Genomic DNA, 6,000 nt, shown 5'->3' with positions numbered 1-6,000 from the left:
TCTAGGTTGCTTAACTTACTGGCATATAACTGTTGATAATAATTTCTGATGACTGTTTCTATTTCCTTGGTGTTAGTCATGATCTCTCCCCTTTCATTCATAATTTTATTAATTGGGATCCTCTCTTTTCTTTTGGATTAGTTTGGCCAATGGTTTATTGATCTTACTGATTCTTTCACAGAACCAGCTTCTAGTTTCGTTGTTGTGTTCCACTGTATCTCTAGTTTCTATCTCATTGATCTCTACTTTAATCTTGATTATTTCACTTCTTGTGCATGGGGTTGGCTTAATTTTTTGTTGATTTTCCAGTTCTTTAAGGTGTAAAGAAAGCCAGTGTATTCTGGATTTTTCAATTTTTTTGAGGGAGGCTTGGATGCCTATGTATTTCTCCTTTAGGACTGCCTTTGCTGTACCCCATAGGTTTTGGACCAGTGTATCTTCATTCTCATTGGTTTCCATGAATTGTTTAAGTTTTTCTTGATTTCCTGGTTGATCCAAACATTCTTAAGCAGGGTGGTCTTTAGCTTCCAAGTGTTTGAATTCCTTCTAAACTTTTTCTTGTAGTTGAGTTCTGGTTTCACAGCATTGTGGTCTAAGAATATGCAGGGAATAATCTCAATCTTTTGGTATTAGTTGAGTCCTGATTTGTGACCCAGTAAATGATCTATTCTGGAGAAGGTTTCATGTGCACTCAAGAAGAATGCGTATTCTATTGTTTTAGGGTGGAATGTTCTGTATATATCTATGAGGTCCATTTGGTCCAAGTGTCATTCAAAGCTCTTGTTTCTTTATTAATTTTCTGCTGGGATGATCTGTTACTGAGAGTGGCATGTTAAGATCCCTACTTTTAATGTATTCATATCAATATGACTCTATTTTGATTAACAGTTGGCTTATGTCGTTGGCTTCTCCCATATTAGGGGCATAAATATTTACAGTTTTTAGATCTTGGTGGATAGACCCTTTAAGAATGATGTAGTGTCTTTATCTCTGACTACAGTCTTTAGTTTAAAATCTCTTTTTATCTGATATGAGAATTGCTACCCCAGCTTTCTTTTGAGGCCCATTGGCATGAAAGCTGCTTCTCCATCCCTTCACTTTCAGTCTGGATGTATCTTTAGGTTCCAAGTGTTTCTCTTGTAGACAGCATATGCATGAGTCTATGATTTTATCCAGTCTGCAACCCTGTGCCATTTTTATGGGAGCATTTGGGCCATTCACCTTGAGAGTGATAATTGAAAGATATGTTTTTATTGACATCATATTGCCTGTGAAGCCCTTGTTTCTATAGATTGTCTCTGTAAATTTGTGTTCTATGTCACTCTTGGGTTCTTTCTTTTCTAGAACCCCCCCTTAATATTTCTTGTAGTGCCGGCTTGGTGGTCACATACTCTTTTAAACCTTGCAGGTCTTGGAAGCTCTTTATCTCTCCATCTATGTTAAATGTCATCCTTGCTGGATAAAGTATTCTTGGCTGCATGTTTTTCTCATTTAGTGCCCTGAATATGTCTTGTTAGCCCTTTCTGGTTTGCCGGATTTCTGTGGAGAGGTCTGACATTATTCTGATGGACCTTCCTCTGTATGTAAGGAATCTCTTCCCCCTAGCTCCCCTCAGGAGCTCTTGTCTAAAATTATGATTTGTCAGTCTCATGATCAAGTGCCTTGAGGTCTTTCTAGATTTGTTGATCCTGGAGGTGTTCTTTCTGCCTCTAGGACAGGAATGCTGGTTCCATTCCTCAGATTCAGAAAATGTTCATCCAGAATTTGTTCAGCTATATCTTCTAGTCTTCTCTTTTTCTCCACCCCCTCAGGGATCCCAATAATTCTGATGGTGGAACATTTCATGGCATCATTTATTTCCCTAATTCTGTTTTCATGGCTTCTAAGCTGTTTGTTCCATGCCTCCTCCTGATGCTTTTTCTCTCTCAGTTTGTCCTCTAGATCACTAATTCTGTCTTCTGCCTCAGTTACCCTAGCTGTTGAAATATTTAGATTAGATTGGATCTCATTGATAGCATTTTTTAACTTTTTCCCGGGTGGCTTTCACTTCTGCCCTTAGAGATTCTATGTTGTCACTAATAGTTTTCTGCAACTTAGCCATTGCCTGGATAATTGTTACCCTGCATTCCCTTTCCAACACACTGTTTATGTCCATATCCAATAGTTCTGTTGGAGAGGGCACAGTCTCTGAATTTTTCCTCTGTTGGGTGTTCCTCCTTTTGGTCATTTTGGTAAGAGGTGGTTGAGGGGATGTGTAGCTGAACATACCAACCATGAACCAGGCAAGGTGCACCCTGGAATGCTTCTCTTCACTGGAGTCCTCTGCCTCTGTAGAGATCCAGAAGTGTATAATCCTACATCTCAGGCTGATTTCATGGGTGTTCAGAGTGTTCTGGTAGATAATTAGCTCACTTTAGGAGACCGGTTGAAACAGGGTCTCCTACTTCTCCCCATCTACACTGTGAAAGTAAATGTCAAGTCCCTTGCTTTAATTGTTTTTCAATTCTTAACATTTGCATAAACTTGATCCTCAAAATTCTGCCATTAAGCATCAGATAAAGCAGTCCAGTCTTTGCCAGGTTAAATGAATTCGTCAATGCAGGTTAAATAAATTTACCAAATGTATATAGCTGCTGAGAGCAAGAGCTGGGGCTGAAAACCAGGTCACCTGCTCCTAGGTCAGTGCTCTAACACAACACACTGGAGGTCAGTGCCTCCTGTCCTCAGCAGATAATCATAGGATCTTAGGGACTTCAAGATCATTAGTGCAACTTTCCCTTTAGCTGTAGTCAGTGAACCACTTGAACCAAATACTGTGCAGTAGGGGAGACTGGGTACTGATTTGAGATGCAGAGTCCCTGGCCTTACCAGGATTTCCAAATCAGAATATTTTGGAGTATGCCTTTGGCACATGAATTGTTTATGAATTCCCAGGGGATTTATGCTCCTTGACTGAGAATCTCTCCTAGGAATGCTGAAAAATTGCCCTATACTCTCTCCTTAAGTACTTCTCAAGGGAGTATAATCTCCCAAATTCACCTACCTCCCTGTTGGGCAGAAGTATTAAAAGGCCATTGGAAAGTTGAGAAAAAAATCTATCTATATATTACTTCTGACAAGTGTTTACACCTTTTTGGAACAAAATTATTTTTATTTTTCCTATGACATCTTCAGAAACTTGAATTTTTCAGATTTGATCAGCAGACCATCTATGTTCTCATTCAAGCGATTAATTGAACCATTCTCCTTGTTGGAGAAAATGAAAGTAAAGTAAGTGTTAAAACTTTGTTCTCTTTATGTGACCTATTAGCATGAGTCCATATTCCTGTAAGCTTTGAAGCTACTTTTTTCTTGTCTTCATTTTTTTTTAATTTTTTTTAAGATTTTATTTATTTGACAGGCAAAGATCACAAGTAGGCAGAGAGGCAGGCACAGAGAGAGAGGAGGAAGCAGGCTCCCTGCTGAGCAGAGAGCCCGATGTGGGGCTTGATCTCAGGACCCTGGGACCATGACCTGAGCTGAAGGCAGAGGCTTTGAGCCCCCCAGGTGCCCCTTCATTTTTTATTATTAAATATTTCAAGTATGTAAAAAGAAAATGAAAACTCAAATGATGGATACTTGTAGCAGACCCAAATCTCATGCGCTTCTGCAGATTATCTCCATGCCTCCTGCTTCTGGGGCCTCCAGTCTTTCACCCTGCCTCAGCCTCCTGCACCAGGCAACATTTTTTAAGCCCTCATGGTTCTATTGCCTGGGGCCAACCAATCTCTTGCCCTTGACACACTGGCCTCCTCTAGGCCCTGTGTGTGCATTCAGGCTGAGTGGCTCCTCTTCCTACTTCCTGACTCGGATTCACCTGCCCCCTAGAGCATATGGATCTGACATTCAGAGTGGGCTCCTAGAGTCCAGATAATTCAGTCCAGTAGTGGATGGGGAGGGGGATCTGATAAGCCTCAGGGTGAATTTTGACCAATGGGAAACAGGAGATGGAGGAGAAATGATAGACGTACTCCCTGCCCTATGTCCTTCCCATGGACCATTCCAAGGTAGAATTTCTTTTTACAGAATGTCGTCTGAGTTCCTAGCATGCCAGTTGGACAGACCTGCCAAGCAGCCTTTTCTCTTCTGGACTCAGGGTATAGTGCAGCCATTGCATGCATGCATTAACTTGCATTGCTACACATCCTTCCTTGACTCACCCTTGCTGCTTGCTTGGCTGTCCTAATAAAGCATAATCACTTCCATCCTTGCCTCAGACTGCATTTTGGAGAACCCAGTCTAATATAAAACCATGTAGGCACTAACTGTTTAGCTCCTTTCATGCTGTTAAGCCTAGTGTGGGGTATAAATTATTTTTACAATTTATAAAATGTGTAGCATTTTGCCTCAGCTCATTCTAAACTTGGCCTTCATGACATTTTTATATGCAGGCAGTCCCCTCATGATTTATACTCTTCAAAACAAAATGGTAAGAGTTTCTGGCAGTTTACCACACTGGTGAAAAAAATGCTTAAATGTTTTTCTTCTGTATGTGTAGAAATAAAGAATGACAGTCATCTGGCTATGAATTTTTATTAATTCATAATATATCTTCCTAAGACTTCTGCTCTGTTCATCTTTATTTTAGGTAGGATGGAAGTCCTTAGTTTGGTTATAATATTCAAAGATTAAATATCTCCAATTTCTCTTTCTGCTGATAAAGAATGTAACATCTCCAGATCATTCATTACTTTTCTTCTTGATATTGTATCTTCCTATATTTCTGAATTTACACAAAAAGTCTTAGGTCTACCTAAATGTTAACACAATTTTGAAAATTAGGATGAAAATTGCAGGTAATTCAAATTACAGTGAGCAGTAACTTCCAGGTTTGGTGGTCCTTTAAAAAACTCATTAACTGGGGCACCTGGGTGGCTCAGTGGGTTAAAGCCTCTGCCTTCTGCTCAGGTCATGATCTCAGGGTCCTGGGATCGAGCCCCGCATCGGGCTCTCTGCTCAGCGGGGAGCCTGCTTCCTCCTCTCTCTGCCTGCCTCTCTGCCTACTTGTGATCTCTGTCTGTCAGAAAAATAAATAAAGTCTTTAAAAAAAAAAACAAACTCATTAACTGGGCTGCCTGGGTGGCTCAGTGGGTTAAGCCTCTGCCTTCAGCTCCAGTCATGATCTCAGGGTCCTGGGATCAAGTCCCACATCGGGCTCTCTGCTAAGCGGGGAGCCTGCTTCCTCCTCTCTCTCTCTCTCTCTCTCTCTCTCTCTCTCTCTCTCCCTCCCTCCCTGCCTACTTGTGAACTCTGTCAAATAAATAAAATCTTAAAAAAAAAAACCTCATTAACTCTAGTGTTTCTACTTATATGTTAATATAGTATTGTTCACGTTAGGAACATCACATTTTATAATATTTAATAGTGTTAACCAGGTCTATAGAAAGTAAATTTTTTTCTTTACAAACAAAAATTCAAAGGCCTATTTAGCTTAGCCATGCTTAATGCAAAGGGAGGGCACGTATATCAGGTTTACAAATTTCTTGGAGGAGAATAAGGTTTATGATGTGTGGAAGGAATCAGAACATACTGTGAGTGTGTGGGAGTTGGTGGACAAGAAAGGCAAATCAGATGCTCCTTTGCCATAAAAACACCTTTGATGGGGTCCCTGGGTGGCTCAGTCAGTTAAGCATCTGCCTTCAGCTCAGGTCATGATCCTAGAGTCCTGGGATGGAGCCCTGCATTGTGTACCCTGCTCAGTGGGGAATCTGCTTCTCCTTCTGCCCCTAACCCTGCTTTCATGCTCTCTCTCTCTTTTCCACCCTCAAATAAATAAAATCTTAAAAAAAAAAAAAATAAAAACCACCTTTGACATGCTAACTTGCAGGATTCTTTGATCCCCTCAAACTTTTCATCAATTGGTGATACCCAAAATGTTGAAGAAGGAAGTAAGAACCCAAATTACTATTTTCTTTTGGGAGGAGGGGGTGCACATGCATGTCCCTGCAAGCAGGTTAGAGG

Source organism: Enhydra lutris, unplaced genomic scaffold, assembly GCF_002288905.1.
Source record: "Enhydra lutris kenyoni isolate GAN:26980312 unplaced genomic scaffold, ASM228890v2 scaffoldscaffold12, whole genome shotgun sequence".
Lineage (NCBI taxonomy): Eukaryota > Metazoa > Chordata > Mammalia > Carnivora > Mustelidae > Enhydra > Enhydra lutris.
This window is presented reverse-complemented; position numbering follows the sequence as displayed.